This window comes from Cupressus sempervirens, chromosome 4 (genome assembly GCF_028749045.1).
Source record: "Cupressus sempervirens isolate cs-2001-9-10 chromosome 4, ASM2874904v1, whole genome shotgun sequence".
In the NCBI taxonomy this organism is placed as follows: domain Eukaryota; kingdom Viridiplantae; phylum Streptophyta; class Pinopsida; order Cupressales; family Cupressaceae; genus Cupressus; species Cupressus sempervirens.
This window is the reverse complement of record NC_143121.1, coordinates 854,768,833-854,789,924: the sequence shown is the minus strand read 5'-3', so window position 1 is coordinate 854,789,924 and position 21,092 is coordinate 854,768,833. Positions and strand designations below refer to the sequence as shown.

At 35.1% G+C, this 21,092-nt stretch overlaps 1 pseudogene; it reads left to right on the top strand.

Annotated features, from left to right (window-relative positions):
* The first annotated feature begins 20,684 nt into the window (after positions 1 to 20,684).
* The window catches only part of LOC149564079 (protein EMSY-LIKE 3-like), a 37,107-nt pseudogene continuing 36,699 nt past the window's right edge, over positions 20,685 to 21,092 (top strand).

Genomic DNA, 21,092 nt, shown 5'->3' with positions numbered 1-21,092 from the left:
CTCTACCCCATCTCTTTCTCTCTCATGCATGCACACACATTCCCTCTCTCTCTCTTGCTCTCTCTCTCCCTCTACCATCCCCCCTTGGCTCTCTCTCTCTCTCTCTCTCTCTCTCTCTCTCTCTCTCTCTCTCTCTCTCTCTCTCTCTCTCTCTCTCTCTCCCTATCCCACCCTCTCCCATCTCATACTCTCTCCCCATCCTCTACTCTCTCTCACTCTCTACCCTCTCTCCTTCCTTCTTTATTAAAATTGAAGCTTACAAAGTGTGTGTAAAATACAATGCTTATGCACTATGTATGTCTAAATTTAAATAGTCTTTAAATAGTGCATGTACACTATAGTGTGCACATACTATTTAAATATTTGGATTCTACTAGGCCTAGGGATTGGATTTAGCTTGGGGATCCAACTGGTCTACCTCACAATAAGTGTGTGATAATCATGCCCAAGGCCTTACTTAGGAATATTATATTCAATCTAAGGATTATTCTCCCTACCATGATGTGTATTTAATTTGTCAAACCAAGCACATTTACTTGAAATGGTTGGAATAGTATGTGCACTAGGTTGCTTAAGGAGTCATTATGCTTATACTACAGGAAATTAAAATGCAAAGAAAGAACCTATACTAGTGCTGGAGGAAATTAACACACTTAACTCTTCACTAAAATGAATGCTAGAAATGTAATTAAATGCTAACTTATATTCCAAGTCACACCATCCACTATAACTATTCTCGCAAATGTTGCAAGAACACTAACAAAGTATGATGCTGTAGGAAGAAACTTACGACTTCTATTTGAAATACTAGAAGTAAATCTACACTAGTCTAGTCTAATCCACCTCCCGAGTGGACCTCCTTGGTTAGCTTCTGCTAATCTACTAACACAGAATGTAAACAAAGAATTATTTCATTATATTCCAAATTTCCTTACATAAGAACAATTCATGAAACTATAAAATAATTCATTACGAGAATCAATAGTTTCTTTTTATAGACTTTTTTCCAACCTCTAAAAACTATCAATCTAATCCCTATAAATAGAGGATCGACACTTATTCTAAAATAGGAAAGAAAACAAACTGACTACAAATTGGCCAAAGAAAAAGAAGGAAATATAATAATTCGCAGTACAAACAATAAAGTCTGGATAACCAATTCCACACAATAGTAAATGAAGAGGAAATATAGAAACTTTTCATCCCTACATTTGTGGAATGGTAGCTCCTCCTTTATAGTGGTCGTGTCTCCTAGTAGCATTATGGTTCTTCCACCATGATTGAACTTTAATGTTCCTCCTTGAATGCTGTGGACCATCTCTAGCTTCATCCCTATTAGGTTAGTTACAATGCAGAAATATTTACAAATAAGCATAATCAAATTAAATTAAAATATTAGAACACATATTCTGATGGTTATATGTAATACTGCATTATATGTATAATATTGGCAAAATATGACATACAATCTACCCATAGGTTAACGGTTCTATTTTGACTTAATCATAAGTTCAATTAAACATAAGTTCACAAATGTCTTGGTAGTATTGAAATAGGCTATTTAAGATTATCATAAAATAGATGCAATAATTAGCCTCATCATCTACCCTCTGGTAATGTTAATTCTTGTCCTCAAGCATTGCATCTTCTAGTCATTGATTGGAAATCTCCAACTTCATTCCTCCCTCTCCTGCTACTTTTGAAGGTGTAGTAGAATCCTCATGTTCTCTCCTAGACGTCCTTTCTATGGTCCTCCTACAACCTATCAAGTTGTTCAAAATTGATATCATACAGGGGCCACATGAGCATTGGTGGTTGCATTGTTAGTGGGTACCACAATTTTGGTGTAGTCTATCTTCCCAACTGTATGTATTTTGGAGCTTGGTGAAGTGTTGCCTCTAAGTTGATAGGATTGTGTGGCTCTAATCTTTTGAGTCCCTCAAGTAGTCTTCCCCATCTACTTTTTTCACCAACCACGGCTCTTTGAAAGGTAAAGTAAGGTAGGTTATCATAATTTGCATATGCCTTCATTTTAGCCTCAAAGATTCATTTTCTTATCTCCTTGTGCTTATCTCTATAGGTCAATCTAAACCAATCCCTAAGGATTTCTTCTAGGTTATCACTCTCTGCTCTTAATGATAGGGGTTCTATTCTTTCTTCATCTCTATAATTTTTCAATTGTCTATCATAATTAGCTTCATTATGCATCCAATATGTTAGGGCCCTCAAGTGTGTATCCCCTATATAAGGTAAAGGATTCCATTGAGTTTCTGCATGGATAATGAAATTGTGCACATACAATTCACATAGTAAATTTTGCTATCAGGATGGAAGAGTTTGGTATAAACCATAGAATTCCTGAGATGACTTGAATTTTGGATTTATGTCTTTGAGAGTCAGCATAAGATGGAATAAAAGGAATTGTTCTTTTAAACAAATAACATATATCCTACGCGGTGGTTTGTAAGTAATTACTTGATCAACCAATTTGAGGGCATGATCTATCTTATGTTTATGTTTTGCCAATTGCTCTCTCAATTATGCAATTTCTTCACCTTGATATGCTATGACCTTCTTCATCTCCTTTTTCTTCTCTTTCCATAAGGTTGTTGTCAACACATGTTTATTATACAATTGGAAAATAAGCATTTGTAGGGTAATTGGGCTACTTTCTTCATCATAGTTTTTTTTTTTTCCTCTGTTCCCTCCATGATTGTTCTAAGAAATTTGTAAACCATGTTTTCTTGTAGGGAACTAGGCCATTTTTCGAACAAGTTAACTGATGCATTATTGGGGCTTTTTCATCTTTATGGCCTAAAGTATCTTGTTGGCCTACTGGGGAATTATTTTGGCTTTCATTTACCTCAACCCTACATTCCTCATCGGGGTTTTGAGGAATGTTAGGAGTTTCAGGTTGATTGGGGGAATCATCTAGGACACTTGTACAAGGGATTCTTCATTAGATGGTTTGGGTGAAGTAGACTGAGTTTCTATTAACACTTTAGAAGCTTGTCCTTTCATTCTAGGGATTCTTCACATAGGGGTCTCCTCAAGCACCACAACCTTATTCCTACTACTTCTTTTTGGTGTCTCTGATGTAGGATTGACTACTATAGGACCTGATTTCTTTTTCTTTTTCTTTGAAACCGTAGGGTTTTTTTTTTTTTTTTTTCCTGCTACTAGAGCTGAGGTTTCTTCTTGTAATTTGTGTTTCCTCTTTTCTTGGGTAGAGGTAGGTACATTTCTCTTTTGAGTAGGTAAAGGCACATTTTCTTGCATGTTTCTAGTTTCAACACCTTAGGTGCCTTGCTCAGTTGTTGTGTCAATGGGGACTACATTTTCTTTGCTAGGCTATTCATTAGGGGTAGCCTAAGGTCACATGGTTTTACACTGGAAAATTTTTTCCCATCACATGGGAGAGGCATCCCCAAGATATCTCTATATGAGAAATTTTATTAGGGCATGGAGAGTAATAGAGTTGTCCTTCCCTTTCTGGGTTTCCTCAGTACTAATGCATAACATATTGTACAAGAAATTGGGAACATTCACTAGAGAATTATGCCTTACATAACTAACTTAAAATGATGTCCATGCAAATATGAAAATCTTCCTTCACATATAAAATGCCTAATAATATGTGTGGCCAATTTATTGTATGACAATAGAAGAGATGTTCTTTTGCAACTCTACTTAGTTATATCCAATGGAGAGTCAATTGGTATGAAAAATTGGGCCCTAACTAATCTTGCATAATGTGCATTAGAGTAGTGCTCTCCCACTACTGATAACTCAATTACTTCTACTATCCACTCTTCAATGGAAACAATTTTTGATCCCCATATCATTGGTTCACCTTCCTCAAATGTCTATATAAATTTAGTAGCTACTTCATCATCAAACTCTATTAGTTTTAAGAAATACCCTAACTAGCCACATGCATTAAATCTTCTCACTACCTCTACATCTAAAAGTAAAACACTATGCTCCACCATCTCTTGTCACTATAATTATCCTCCCATTCGTGCTTGCCAATTTCTCTCTCTACTCTTCTTGCACTATTACCTTTTTCCCTTCTATAAATTTAGGCTTTCTTTTGTTTTTGAAAATCACAAACCCTTTTCACATTTCACATTCTTTTCTACTAACTTTTGTCATGAACAATTGTAAGAATTTACCTAAGGGAAAAATTCACCCAGGAGCTAAGAACTCAAACACAACACAATTGTAGACTAGAAAGAGAGAGTATGATCAAAATGACAATATATTCATTCAATATGCCATGCAAAAGTACACTAGGAGTGCCTATATATAGAGGTCTCTAATATACATCTAGAATGTCTCATAATCAGCACCATGATATGTCATATGACTAGGCACATGTCAACTAGATATGGGTTATCCTCCATTTAGTACAGAAGTAAGTGTGGTGATGAGAGGATAAGCCTACAAGGGTGTGACACACAAATTGGTGTTGTAGACACCAGGTGCTAAAATAGAGTTGTGTACTCTTGTGTTGTCAACATGACAACTCAAAAAGGTGCACAAACTCCTAAGTGTCTCACAAAATAAAATAATAAAATAATGCATTAACCTAAGTAAACTTAAGTAAGTGTAAATAGTAAATACGTATTTACACCAACACCCCCCCTTAAGTGCAACTTAGGGGAATGCCCTTAAGCTTACGAAAACTATGATGAAGTGTATAATGGATCCTAGCTACTAGGCCATGTTAGGTACCCAAGTACATATGAAGATGTAGTCTCTCATAAAGTGGAGAGAGAGGGAAAACCTCATGGGAAAAACCCTCCCCCAAAAAGAGAGATAAATAGGGATGCATGGATGGATGGAGTAATCAAGACCACCCCATTACGACATACATCCAATATATACATAAGTGAAGAATGAGAATAACAAGAACCTCAAAAGAGGAAAAAGTCTCCCTCATAAGAAAGAAGAGGAAGAGAGAAAAGGTAGTCCCCCCCCCCCCCCCCAAATGAAGAATGTCTATCATTGAAAGCTACTTCGATGAAGAAGTTGGTCCATGAGTATAGAATGAGGTTCCTCCCCATAGGAAAAAAACAAAGGAAAAGGTACTATCCTAAAGATGTATGGTGGTCCTAAAACCTGCTCAAGTATCCCTGTGCTAATGCTGATGTTGGCCCCTTCCAACAGTGTTGAAAAGAATTAATGTAGATCTAGCAAGGATGTCTATTGAACCTATTCCAATGAACCATCTATCTCCTCAGCTGGCAAAGAGACCTCCTCCAATTGTTGTACATAAGTATCCAAAATCATGCCAACCTATGAAGATTGATCATGTAGAGAATGAACATGAGGGTTAGAGTGAGCCCTCCCAACAACTGTAGAAGGATCATCGTCAGAAATGAGAAGATGTAAGTCCTCAAGGCTATCTCCCAAATCTGTGTTGTGTGAATTCAAAAACAAACCTACAATGTCTACAATGTAGTAATCAACTGAAGCTAGAGCTGGAAGATGAGATGTACCATGCTTTGCTGGACCTTTCACTGTGGCAATGTAAGCATGTGGACTATACTGATGATGTGACCTCTCACAACAACTATCCATAGAACCCCATGTGTCTGAATATGTTGAAGCACTATCACTAGTGTCACTATCAGTTTCCACTATGTATGATGTGTGGAGAGGATTAGAGGATAAGTTGGGTGAACTTTCCTCAAAGTGAACATCCTTCTCCACAAAATATATTGAGTCTTAGGATCCATAAGTCTATATGCCTTCACATTGTCTTCATATCTAGTGAAAGTAAAAGGCCTAGGTGTTGGTGCCTTGTAACCTCTGGAAAATAGGTTAGCCCATGCTGGATAATTGAAGACTTTGAAATGACTCACAACTAGTTTTCTACTACACCATACCTCAAAAGGAGTCTTCTTGTCTAAGGCATTATGAGGAGACCTGTTAAGTATGTGAGTAGCACTGCGAATTGGTTCAACTTCTAATGTAGGATCAAGAGACTTGGCTTTAATTATGCAACTTGCCATGGTCTTGAGAGTCCTAATCCTCATAGCTACAACATCTATCTTATGTAGACTAAATGCAAGTGGATTCTGTAGATCGATCCCCTCAAGTTTGCAAAAGTCCTTAAGTCTTCTGTCTACATATTTATTCTCATTGTCCACCCATAGAACCTTAATGGCTTTCCTGGATTTGTGTTCAACATGAGTCTTAAAGGCTTGAAGCTTATGAAACACTTCACTCTTACGATGAAGAAAGTAGACCCAAGTGAATCATGAAAATTCATCAACAAGAGTTAGGATGTAGTGGCCTTGGCTAACTGAAGTCACTACAAAGGGTCTTGCTAAAACCATTTGAACTAACTGGAGAACAAATGGTGCTCGAGAAGACTTTCCTTTATCATACTTCTTCTTGAGATGCATATACGTTGAACATGATGAACAATATCCCCTTAGAAAAGATGATGTTAGGTAGACCTTTGACCATGTGTTTTGAGAAAAGTTGTTGAAGAGAGCAAAAGTCAAGGTGACCAAATTGCTCATGCCATAAGTTTTTGTGTGAAGTAGAGTGAGTCAACAAGGCTTGAGAAAGAGACTTAGGCACAAAGTGGGAGAAGGAATAAAGCCTCTTGTCATCACTGACTTTCCCCACTACAACCAATGAATCATCTCTAAGACTGCACACCATCACTAAATCTAGAAGGAACTCAACTTTATGACCATCTCCAAGGTGAGTGATTTGGTAAACTGATAAGAGATTGGAGCTAAGGTTTGGAATGTAGAGAACATCTTTGAATTCCCCATTTTCCATTTCCACATGTCATTTCCCTTCAACTTCCATTTTACTATCATCTCCCATGAAGATGTGTGGTACCTTTGATTGCTTCAATGAAGAAAAGTCTCCCTTTGAAGAACCCATATGATAGGAGGCATCAGAGTCAAGTATCCATTTCAAAGAAGAGCTTGCATTTTCCATAAGTGCTTGCCCTTTACCCTTTGAAGATGTTGGAGTAGAATCCTTAGAAGTACTTGGCACTTGAATCTTGTTCTTCCTAAGTAGATTTTATAACTCATCAATTCTTTTAGTTTTGCAATGATGCTCATCATGATTTGGCTTTTTGTAGTATGCACAAAAGAGTTTTTCCTTCTTTTCATTACTTCCCTTCTTGTTGGAAGAAGAACTACCTTTTTGAGAGGAGGATTTTTGTGTCTCAAATTGTGATTTCTACTTCCATTTCTTTTTGTGGTTGTTGTTGTTATTCCCTCCTTGACTTGATTGATGCTCATCACTAGCCAGCAAGGCTTTAGTCTTTGATGACTTGAGAAGTCCTAAATCCATCAAGTGAGATTGTTCAACAATCAACATCTCTGTGAATGCATCAAATGAAGGCCTCTAGTAAGCAGATCCCATGGTCAACCTATGAGTATTAAAAATTGAAACAAATGAAGCATACTCTGATGGTAGCCTCTTTAGGATGTGATGAATCAACTTTTCATTCTTCATGGGATTTCCACAATCTTTAACAAATACCCTATACTCATTGGCTTTAGTGATATAATCTTGAATTGTGTCAAAATTCTTCAAATCCAAGAGAATTAGATCATCCTCAATTTGAAATTCCTTTTCTTCATCCACTTACCATATAATGTTGCAAGTTTATCCCAAGCTTGTTTGGATTCTTTACAACTGGCAATGTGAAAGAAGAGATCTGTATGAACACAACTCTTGATAGCTCCTAAATCATGTTCATCTTGTTTCCTCCATTCAATGAGTTTTGTAGCATCAGTAGGTTTGGTAATTGTACACTCAACATAAAGACTATATCCTTTTTCCATTAATCTACTCCATGCAATATCTTTCCATGTAGAATAATTGTGTTAAGTTAGAGGTGGACATTTAAAACCCATGATACAAAAATGAAAAGAGCACAAAAAAGGACACAAGAACACAGTACACACCCACCCTTTTCACTCAATCAAGACCCCCCCCAACCCCACCCCCCCCCCCCCCCAAAAAAAAAAAAAAAAGGATGCTTTTGGCACTTTATAAGTAATGGGTGTACAATGGGCCACTTTTCAAAATGAACAAAGTGGACCTTCTAATTTTTCTTTTATAATTGCCTTTTGAGGCTCAAATTTGTCACTAAGCATTGTAGCTCAGATGTACAACAATTCTGAAAAGTAATCAAAGCTTTACATGCAAAAAAAGCCCTAGTTTTGAAAGTGAGAATTTTGTCCACACAACCCAGAATCTGACTTCAAATCTGGAAAGTAGAGAAAAAAAAATGCACTTTCAAAAAAAAAAAAAAACTTGAAAAAGTGACCAGATGTACCCGTACGAAGCATTTGAATTACAAAATGCAAGATTATGTAGGTACAGTCACCAAAAAATGCAATTTCTAAAAAATCTTATCCTTACACCAAAACCAGAAAAGAACACCACCACTGGAAAATTCAAGAAATTATACCCAATTTCAAAAAAAAATTGTACCTGAATCAAAGTCTGAATGTCCAAGTTATGGGCTTACAAAGTCAGGCTACTAAATTGAAAAGCAAAGTGGAGAGGGGTTTGGCAGGAAAATTGTGTGCTTGAATTTAATGGTCAAATGGCCATCACAATAGTTATAAAATGCTTGGTTTTGATGATCAAATGGTTTTCAATTTTAACTTTTTGATCTATTAACGTCAACAATAAAATAGTCCATTGGGCTAACATGGCAGGACTGTATAGATGACATGGTAGTACGGTAGGTTGATGTGGCATTTCATACTGTACAAATTCTATGTGGCAAAAATAAAATTTGGATTCCACATGGCACATGAAAATTTTATCTTATGTGTTAGGGAGTACATGTGTCTATTTTTTATTTGTGGCTTTTTCCACATGGCTGGCAAAGTGGCAGATGCAGGTAGGCACATGTGGCAGGAGTTGAAGAACTACCACTGCTAGAAAAGTATTATAGTTACCAAAGTCTTCTGCATGGGCGGGGGCAAAAAATACAAAGTTATTAGACTTTTTAAATGTGTGGGCCAGAGAAATAGAGCATTAGAGTTTCTTAGATGTTGTTGCTAGTGGATATTGATTGGTGTTGCCATCGAAAACCTTATTCACTATGTCAAGTTCTGAATTCTATCATCAATGGTTAGGATTTCAAATCCCACATGCAACATGGAATTTCCTACTATGGTGTATAAAATGAACAGGCTACGGAGGTGTAAGCAAAGAACTCCACTGGGAGGTGTGGAAAGTGGCTGGTTGCTTGGAGGGCAATCATCAAAAATCAGTTGGTGGTGCCAAAATTTATGTAGTGCAGCCCTTAACTATACCTTCAACTTTGTTCTAGCTAAATTTGAAGCCCACTTAATTAATCAAATAATCTATGATTAAATAATAAATTCTCCAAATGGCAGATCTGGGGTGTCACTACCCAATTCTACTAAAAAAATTTCTCTGTTGGGTGCTCGAAGGGCAAAAAAAATTTCAAAAATTTGCAAGAAAATAATGATAGAAATACAAAGAATTTAATCATAGATTTGAAAAACTAAATTGCAAATCAAATAATGACCATACCTGAACTACAAATTGGGGCCTCCAGGTGCCGATTTGCAAAAAAAAATTGCCTCATGGTCGACTTTGGCTGAAGATAGCCAAGTTTATAGTTGATTTTCACTGAATTAGCATTACGGATGCAATGGCGATGTCAAATCTAGCTTTAAACGCTCCTAATTTTTGTAGTAGTCTAGATTCAAGCTAAGGTGCTAAAGCAATAATGGTCTCGAATGGCTATGTGATAAGAAAATCTCCAAGCTCTGATACCATGTAAGAATTTTCCTAAGGGCAAAATTCACCCAAGAACTAAGAACTCAAACACAAGCACAACTGTAGACCAAAAAGAGAGAGTATGATTAGAATGATGATATATTCATTCAATATGCCATGTAAAAGTACACTAGGAGTGCTTGTATATAAAGGCCTCTAAGATACATCTAGAATGCCTTGTAATCAACACCATGATATATCATACAACTAGGCACATATCCACCAGATATGGGTTAACCTACGTTAAGCATAGAAGTAAGTGCGGTGATGAGAGGATAAGCCTACAAGGGTGTGATATGGAAATCAATGTTGTAGACACCATGTGCTAAAATAGAGTTGCGTACTCCTATGTTGTCAACATGAAAACTCAAAAAGGTGCACAAACTCTTGAGTGCCTCACAAAATAAAATAATAAAATAATGCATTAACCTAAGTAAACTTAAGTAAGTGTAAATAGTAAATACGTATTTACACCAACAACAATATGTCATTATCAATAATAATGTGGTTTAATGAAAATAAATCATAAATATGTGAGAATCATCCCAAAATTGAATTTAGGTCACATCAAAATTGAATTTGGGTCACATCATAATTTGATAGTGAGGAATTATTTAGGAATAAGGGTATGACACTTGACACTTGCATACTATGGTAACTAGGTTTTAATCAATCAAAGAGAGTGTATATAATTGAGGATCTTTAATAAATAAATAGAAATGTCATTGGGAATTAGTAACCTTCCCTGCCCCCTATGAAACAAGGACAAGTGTCCTCACTGTTCATACTTGGCACGAGGTATGGAACTGGCATAATGTTGTAATAATATATTTAATGTAGTAATAGATATAACCAATGAAATCTATGTACTATAAATGAATAAAATTTTGAAAAGATTATACTTGTTAATTGATCATTACACATTCCAAAAGGTGGTAAGAGTTGAAGGTTAGCAGTGACAATATACATCAGTGAACTCACTGTGTTACTGAAAGCATTGTAAAATGATGACATGGAAGATGGGTGGGTGGTAGAGAAAGAAATGCGATGAGTTGAAAAATAAGAAATTAGAAAGTGAATGAAGAATTTGAACTTTATGTGGACATAAGGTGTTTATTATGGGCATGCTCAAAGGAGTTGTTATTAAAGAGCTACAAGCAGGACGTCAACACCTTTTGCTATAGCAAGTCTTACCTATTGTGCATTTGAAATTGGCTCTTGAAATTGCTGCAGGAAGTCTTCTTTTGTTTGGGGCCATTTATACAACTTGAGTTGATGTCCATTGACTAATAACTTCAAATGCACTAGATCAATGGTGGTTAACTAGATAACTCCATTTGCAAAACCATGGCTTATTTCAAAGGGACCCAACCATCATGTTTGCAACTTGCCTGGCATATCTTTAAATCTAAAATCATAAAGAAATGCCTAGTCACCAATTTGAAATTGTTAAGTCTTAATGTGGGATTCACGTCATTATTTCCTTTGCTTCTATATAATTTATGTGCATTCCAAGGTAGACTTGTGCTTTTCATCCAACGAATTAAGATGTAGTAGACAGTCTCTTTGTGTTGCAGGAAGTTCAATGTTCAATTCCAGTGTTGTTCTAAAATTTTTGTGTTCAAAATCAATGGGTAGCATTACTACTTTTCCATAAAATAGCTCAAATGGTGTGAACCCTGTGGTAGCCTTCCATGTTGTTCAGTATGCCCAAATAGCTTTTGGTAGTCTATTGCTCCAATCCCTATGGTGCAAATGAATTATCTTTGTTAAGATGGCCTCTATCTCCCAATTTGTAACTTCTCCTTATCCATTAGTTTGAGGGTGATAGGGGCTTGATTTTTTATGTCTGATATTATATTCCTTCATGAGTTCTGTGATCAAATTGGAAGTGAGTTGAGCACTCTAGTTAGTGACAAGTTCTCTAGGTACACCATATTGAGTAAAGATTTCTTCATAAAAAAATTTGGAAACTTTATGATCACGAGCATGCTTCATGGCTTTGACTTCAACTGATTTTGTCAGGTAGTCAGTGCACATAAGATATATGATTTCCCATTGGATGGATGATCTATTGGACCAATGAAGTCCATGCCCATTTGTCAAATGGTGTTAATGCCAATTGTGTCTTGAGAGGAATTTCATCTATTCTTGTTGGTTAGCCCATCCTCTGACATTTATCACACTTTTTTGTATAGCTAGTTGCATCTTTATGAAGTGTAGGCCAATAGTAACCAATTAAAATCTTCATTTTTGTTCCTTTTGTTGCAAAGTGCCCTCCACATGGTTCATTATGACATGCATGTAGAATGTCATATATCTTATCTTCTCTTAGACATCTCCTCATAACTTGATTAGGTCTAGTGTAAAATAGTATGTTATCAATCCAAGAGAAATGGAAAATTTTCTCTACAAGTAGCTTCTTTTCCTTGTAAGAAAAATGTGCTGGCATTTTATTAGCTACAATGTAATTACCAATGTCTACATACCATGGGGTTTTCATAGCAATATGAAATGGATTCTCATCTAGAAATGCATCATCTATCAAAGTAGTATCACCTTCATCATGGTGGATTCTTGATGGATAATCAACTACCACATTTTCTTTCCTAGGTTTATCAATGATGGTGATATCAAATTCCTGCAAAAAAAGTAGCCATCTTGCTAACCTGCCTATAATTTAAGGTTTTTTCATGAGATACTTAATTTTTGCATGGTTAGTATGAACAAATATGGGATGACAAGTTATGTAATGCCAAATTTTTTTTAGAGCATAGACTAGTGCTAACAGCTCTTTTGTAGTCACGGTATAGTTAAATCTAGTCCATGAAGGCTCTTGCTAATATAGTAGATTGCATTTTCAAGATGTTAAGATTTTTGTCCTAGGACTACACCTATGGCATAGTCATAAGCATCTATATGTATTTGAAAAGGCAAAGTCCAATCAGGACCCCTAAGTATTGGCATAGTTGTCAACAATGATTTGAGCTCCTAGAAGGAGTTATCACACTCCTTTGTCTAGGTAAATTCTATAATGATCTGCAGATTCTTATAACAAGATCTGAGATTAAGATCAAAGATAGGTGAGACTCAAAGTTAACCCTAATCCAAACTTATATTCAGGTTTGGATATGTTGAATATTAATTTGACTGTAGATCTAGATTAATTGCAAATTGGAGTGTTAAAATTATTGTAAGGAACCTATATGGTGATGTATGCTTATAGACTAGACTGTAGATTGTTGTGTTTCCTAAAAACTACATACAATACGCATCTTTATATCCTCACTATAGGGTATGTCCCTTAAGGGACATAACCCTTGACATTCACCTATTAATTTAATGTCTCTAAGTCAGTGACTAGGAATTAATCGCAAGTCTTAACTAAAATTTAGTTAATAGTCAAACTCACTAATCTCATCCTGATCGCTAGCACCTCTACAAAAATTATAAATAATACAAATGTCATTCATTAGTAGATATAAGACAAGAAGATTAAGGCATGATCTATACCTATCAACCTGTAGGTTATTCAGGTTATTTTCTTAGCACTTCCTCTTAACCTAATAATCCTACAGAGAGATATTATATCAAGCAACATCAATACATATGTTAAGCAAGAATAAATACTCTATATTTGTCTATCTCTTCTTAATACATAGTATCATAAAACACATGATACAAAATCATATTACTAAACCCATAATATGACAAATCACTGCTACTAGTGATAAGACACATGTTGTGACTCATCAAAACTGGTATTTCTAAATCATAACTAGATCCTGAATTTAAGATCTACCAAAATACAAGATAAAACCAAAGAATTCCTAAAATTCTTTCTTTTATCCAATTTGTGACCCATGAACATGTCAATGCCACAAGACGATCTAAAATTCACCTAGATCTTATAGTGAAATCTACTATTAGGACATTATCTAAGAGATCGTCACCTCTCATAATGCCTATTGCACAAGTATTCATTATTTTAGAGATTGTCACCTCTTAAATAATGATTACGTATGGTGAAGCCCATAACAGTCAATAGCCTGAAAAAATAAAGTTTATCATTTTATTAATAATCAAATAGTACAAAAATGAATTACAACTCAACCATACCAAGTCTCTTTCTAAAATATTCTATCTTTACTCTAGATAGAGGTTTCGTGAGTATATCTACTATCTGATCTGCAGTACAAATGTATTCTAATTTCACAGAATTCTTGTCTACCATATCTCTTACATAATGGTAAGGAATTTCAATATGCTTTGATCTATCATGGAAAATTGGATTCATTGAAAGCTTGATGGAACTTTTATTATCACAAATGAATGATCGTAGGATTTATGGTTTGCCCAAATAATCCCACAAGTAACTTCCTTAACCATACTACTTCTCGAGAGGCCATTGCTGCAGCAATATATTCAGCTTCTATGGAGATCTGGGCTATTGAAGACTATTTTCTACATATCCATGAAATCATAGTTGATCCTAAACTGAAACAACATCCTAAAGTACTTTTCATGTCTTTAACACTTCCACCCTAATCTAAATTGATGAATCCATGCAAATCTAAAGCAACTCTCTCATACTTGAGTCCATAATTAAGAGTACCTTGTAGGTATCTCATAATGTGTATAATAGCAACTAGGTGAATCTCCTTAGGGTCACACATAAACTGACTTAAAGCATGAACCGCATAGCAAATATCAGGTCTTGTATTTACTAGGTACATTAGAGACCCAATTATATGCCTGTAGAGAGTAGAATCCATTGGAGGTGATTCTGTAGCTGCTTCTTTAAGTTTATGCAAATTGGTCTCCATTGGAGAGGAAATGGACTTGCAGTTCCACATTCCAAATTTCTTCAAGATATATAAAGTGTACTTCCTCTAATTAAGTATGATATTATCAACATTTGTTGCACTTCCAATCCTAGAAATTAATGGAGAAGACCCAAGTCTTTCATCTCAAATTCTTTGATAATATCTTTCTTGCACTGATCTATAAGATGATCATCACCTGTGATTAATAAATCATCAACATACAATATCAATATTACCATACCATCTTTATCCTTTTTATAATACAAGTTTGGATTAGCTTCATTCTTAGAGAATCCTAAGCCAGTAAGATATTTATCAATCCTTTCATACCAGGCCCTGGGAGCCTATTTAAGCCCATAAAGAGCTTTCTTGAGTCGACAAAAAAAGACATTTGGATCATGGATTTCAAATCCTTCTGGTTGCTCTATATAGACTTCTTTTGAAATCTTTCCATTGAGAAATTTTGTCTTTACATCCATCTAATGTACCTTCCATCCCTTCAATGCGATAATTGCTAAGACAACTCTAATGGTAGTATATCTAGTGATAGGAGCAAAGGTTTCTTCATAATCAATTCCTTCTTTCTAAGAAAAACCTCTGGCTACAAATCTGGCTTTATATTTCTCAATACTTCCATCAACAACATGCTTTATTTTGAATATCCATTTTGAAGAAACAATGGATTTTCCTTTTGGCCTTGGAACTATTTCCCAAACATCATTTTTCATAATTGATTGATATTCTTCTGTCATAGCTTCTTTCCAGGAAGGATGTTTAATAGCATCAGAAGGATTGGTTGGCTCTATTTTGGATAGATCAACCATATTTGTTGTATAACTAGAGAATCTTTTAGGTCTTTTACTATCTCTAACTGATCCTGAAGGTACAACAAAATCTTGAGCTGCTTCAACTACTTTTATGGCCCAAAGTGGTCTTTTCTTTGAACTTTCTTCAAGGTTTACTTCATCTTGGACCTCTTTTAAGTTCTCCCTCTGGGATTCAAACTCACTTATGCTTTCAGAATTAGATAAAGGAGAGGGTTCATGAAAATTTATTGCCTTTTTAAATGCCAAATCTTCCTCAAAGACTATATCCCTGCTAAGTTCAATAGTTTTTTGTCTAGGTATGAAAATTCTATATGCTTTAGAAGTTTCACTATACCCTACAAATATACCCTTCCTTCCAGATGGTTCCAATTTGGTTCTCTTTTCTTTTGGCACATGAATGTATACCAAACATCCAAATATTCTAAGATGACTTATATTAGGTTTTATTTTGATAAATACTTCTTCAAGGGTCTTATCTTTAAGATAGGAGTGAGGGCTCCTATTCTGGATGTATACAGCAGTACAAGAGGGTTTTGTCCAAAGATAGTATTCTAGATTTTGGTCAAAAATCATAGCCCTAGCAGATTCTATAATTGTCCTATTTTTCCTTTTAGCTACCCTATTTTGTCTAGGGTTATAAGGAATAGTATACTCCCTCTTGATCCTTGATTCTTTACAAAAAAATTTAAACATAACTGAGGTATATTCTCCTCCATTATCTGTTCTAAGGGTTTTAATTTTATGACCTGAAAAAAATTTAGTTAATGCTTTGAATTCCTTAAATCTTTGTAAGATTTCTTCTGATTCTTTGCATTTTAAAAAATAAATCCATGTTTTCCTAGAGAAGTCATCTATGAACAAGACATAATACCGGAATCCTCCAAGGGAGGGAATAGACATGGGTCCACATAAATCTAAATCAATTAATTCTAATACATTACTTGTTTTTCTAATACTATCATGGAAAGGTCTTCTAGTACTTTTACCTAGGGCACACCCTTTGCAAATAATAGGGTGATCTTATTTTAATTTTGGTAATCCCGTAACCATCTTTTCCATAGTAGATAGGGTTTTAAAGTTTAGGTGTCCTAATCTTCTGTGTCATATTTTGTTTGAATCTTCTACTTTGTGAACAAGGGCTTGAATGGGTTCTATATTTAGTTCATACAAATATCCCTTTCTTTGACCAATTACTTTAGCTTTCTTGATGGAAGAATTCTTGGCCCAAGTTAGTACTTTTCTATCCATGAATGCAACATTGTGACCATCAACTTCTAATGCTGTAATTGATATTAGATTCCTTTTTATCCCTGGTACATATAATACATCTTTTAGAGGGAGAGTATTTCCTATTTTTAGCTTCAAAGTGTAGCTACCAATCCCTTTAACTGAATGTGCAGAGTTATCACCAATAGTAACTTCACCGTTGACTTTCTTAGACAAGAAATCTAGAGTTTCTTTGTATCTCATTATATGCCTAGAGGATCCACTATCTATTACCCATGCCTTATTTGAGATTTCATTTGATAAGGATGAATACAAAACACAATTCTTCGGATCATAAGTTTATTCTTCTCTAACAATATTTGTACAATTTTCTTGTTTTTTGGAGTTTTCTGGACAATTAGATCTAAAGTGTCCAAATTTTTCACACTTGAAACATTTTATTTTTGATAGGTCTTTCTTGGACTTTCCATTCTTTTTATTTCCTTTAGTTTTTTTGAAATGTTTTTTCTTGCCTTTATACGAGTTGGCATTAAGAAAATGAAGTTCTTCATGTTCCACTTTAGGTTTTCCTCCTTTCTTTAATTTTCTCGATTCTTCCTAAAGACAATCATTCTTAAGTCTATTAAAATCTGGAAGGTGGTCTCTAGCACTTATTCCTTGTGTAAATGTTTCCCATGATTCTGGTAGTCCATCTAAGGCCATGAGTGTAAGTTTGGTGTCATTTATGATGGTTCCTATGCCTGTCAATTCATCTCTAATACTAGCAACTCTTAGAAAATAGGAGTTGATTGATTCTCCTTTCTTTATTTGGATGTGATTTAGTTGTCTCTTTAGTGCAAGGACCCTCATTGCATTATTTACTTCGAATGCATTTTGTAATGCATTCATCATATCATAGGCAGTTAGGTGTTTTGTAAGCATAGGTACGATGTCATTCTTAACTCCATCCAAGATAATTTGAATGGCTTTCATGTTTCTATTGGATCATATGGATTTGTAAGGTTCAACAGGTGGCTATTTGGATGCTCCATCAACAAATTGTCTAACATTATTTTCTTTGAGAATCATCAAGATTCCAAATTTCCATGCTTCAAAATGTTACTTTCCATCGAATCTGCCCTTAGACCTGATTGTATATGCCATTGAAAATGAAGGATATCAACTGGATATAAATAGGTTTGAAAAAAAAAATTGAAAAAAAAATCTGTGGAGCCCTAGATCTGATAACAGGGCTCTGATACCATGTAATGATCTACAAATTCTTATAACAAGATCTGAGATTAAGATCAAAGATAGGTGAGACTCAAAGTTAAACCTAATCCAAACTTATATTTAGGTCTGGATATGTTGAATATTAATCTGACTGTAGATCTAGATTAATTACAAACTAGAGTGTTAAAATTATGGTAAGGAACTCGTATGGTGATGTATGCTTGTAGACCAGACTATAGATTGTTGTGTGTTCTACAAACTACATACAATACCCATATTTATATCCTCACTATAGGGTATGTCCCTTAAGGGACATAACCCTTGACATTCACCTATTAATTTAATGTCTCTAAGTTGGCGACTAGGAATTAATAGCAAGTCTTAACTAAAATTTAGTTAATAGTCAAACTCACTAATCTCATCCTGATCACTAGCACCTGTATAGAGATTATAAATAATACAAATTTCATTCATTAGAGGATATAAAACAAGAAGATTAAGACATGATCTCTACCTTTTGACCTGTAGGTTATTAAGGTTATTTTCTTAACGAATTCAGCCTCTTTGGTGAGCAAGGTATAAAGAGGACTAGCTATCTAACTAAAATTCTTGATAAACCTCCTATAATAACTATCATTTCCTAAGAAAGATCTAATTCTTTTTTCTTTGTGGGAGTAGGGAGTGTGAGAATTACCTCTACTTTTGTAGGGTCTATCTAGATTCTAGCTTCAAAGATAAAATGTCCCAATACCACTCCTTCCTACACCATCAGAATTTATTTCTCATTGTTGAGAGATAGATTGTGTTCTTCACATCATATGAGTACTTTCTCCAAGTTCTTCAAAGCTTCCTCAAATATGACACCAAATTTAGTGAAGTCATCCATGTATATTTCCATGCAATCATGTGATATGTCAGTAAAGATGTTGATTACAACTCTCTGGAAAGTAGCAGGTGCATTACATAAGCCAAATGGCAATATATAATAGGCATAGGTACCCCAAGGACATGTAAATGTGATCTTCTCTTGATCTTCTAGAGCAATACTTAGCTGATTGTATCCATTGTATCCATCTAGAAATAAGAAGTATTTCTTTCTCGCTAAAGTATCCAAAACCTGATCAATAAAAGGTAAAGGAAAGTGATCCTTCTTTGTGGCATTATTTAATTCCCTATAGTCTAGACATATCTACCATTTACCTCCTTTATTAGGTATAATAACTAATGGTGATACCCATTTTCTATTAGAGATTGGATAGATGAATCTAGCATCCAACAACTTCTATAACTCTATCTTAACTATTTCATGCAATGCTGGATTTATTTTACTCTGAGGCTATCAGAGTGGCAAGCTTTCATCATTGATGTATATCCTATGGGTGCAAATTTTAGGGATCAATCCTACCATATCCTTATAATCACAAGAAAAGGCTTTTTTATGCTAATTGAGGAGCTTGGTTAACAATTCCAACTGTGTTATGGACAACTTATTGTTTGCATGGAGATTATGACTAGAAGAAAGTTCCACAGTAGTTGTTCATTCTACCATTGGCACTTTTGGTACTAGACCTGTAGCTACTTCACTTGGAAATAATTGGTCAATTATTTTAGGGCTTGTTGGGTAGACAAAATTTTTATAGGTACATAGCTATAAGACAAAACTTTTAGCAATGTCTTTGGCCACTATGCATTCATTGATAAGAATGCTTTTTACTACTTCATCATCTTCCTGCATTTTTATAAAAGATTGCCTATGCAACATCATGAGTTGAGCTACATAATTCAATTCTTTCTCTTCATCTCCTAAATCTGGCCAAATAGGTTCTCCCAAGTCTGGTTGGGGTTGGGCAAGTGGATATAGCTCTAGCTTCCTTATAGTTTGAGCATTTGAAATTTTCATACTGCTTGATCTACAACTAATTTTAGTTTCAGTGATGGCTAACCAAGGTCTGCCTAATATGACAAGATAACCAAAAAGTTTGACTTTGGGTGATAAGATAAGAAAATTAGTAGGGTATTCACATGAATCTAAAGTTACTATCACATCTTCTATGAGACTAGTTGGAGTGACAGTTGAACTGTTTGCAAGCTATAACACTGTGGGAGTTTTCCTTAAGCCTTCCATATGTAACCTATGAATTGTATCTTTACTCATCACATTTATTACTGCTCCTAGATCAACTAAAGAAAACTACAGTGTTGTAGATACCATGTGCTGAATTAGAGTTGCTTACTCTAGTGTTGTCAACATGACAACTCATAAGAATACACAAAATCCTAAGTGTCTCACTTAAGAAATAATAAAATAATGTATTGAACTAAGTAAACTTAAGTAAGTGTAAATAGTAAATACTTTTTTACACCAACATCCCCCCTTAAGTGAAACTTAGGGGAATGCACTTAAGCTTAGGAAAGATAGGATGAAATGCCATGATGGCTCCCGACTACTAGGCCATGTTAGGTAGCCATGAAAAAAATGCAAGGCAATCCCTCATAAAGCAAAGAAAGAGGGAAAAACTCATGGGAAAAACCCTCCCCCAAAAAGAGAGATGAAAAATCAAGAAGCATGGATGGATGAAGTAATCAAGACCCCCCCATTGCAACACACATAAAGTATATACAAAAGAGAAGTATGAGAAGAACACAATTCCAATATGAGGAAAAAGACCCCCATAAAAGAGAGAAGAAGAAATGAGACAAGGTAGTCCCCCCCCCCAATGTAGTATGTTGATCGATGATAGTTGCTCCAATGTAGAAGCCCATGCATGACTATTGAATAATGTTCCTCCACTTTGGAAGAAATAATGGTAGTGGTACAAATGAGATGCTTCCCCTATGTGTAGAAAGAATCCTAATGATCGATGATGCCTCTGAAACCTACTCAACTGTCCCCGTGTCGATACTAAATTTTTCTCCTTCCAATGCTATTGAAAAGAATAATGTTGGATCTAGCAAGGATGGATGTAGAACCTATCCCAAAGAACCAACTATCTCCTTGAATGATAAAGAGACCTCCTACAACTATTGTACATAAGGATCCACAATCATATCAATTTGTGAAGATCAATCACATAGAGAATGGACAAGAGGGTCAAAGTGATCCCTCTCAACAATTGAAGAAGGATCATCATCATCAAAGAGAATATGTATATCATCAATGATTTCTCCCAAATATGCTATGTATGAC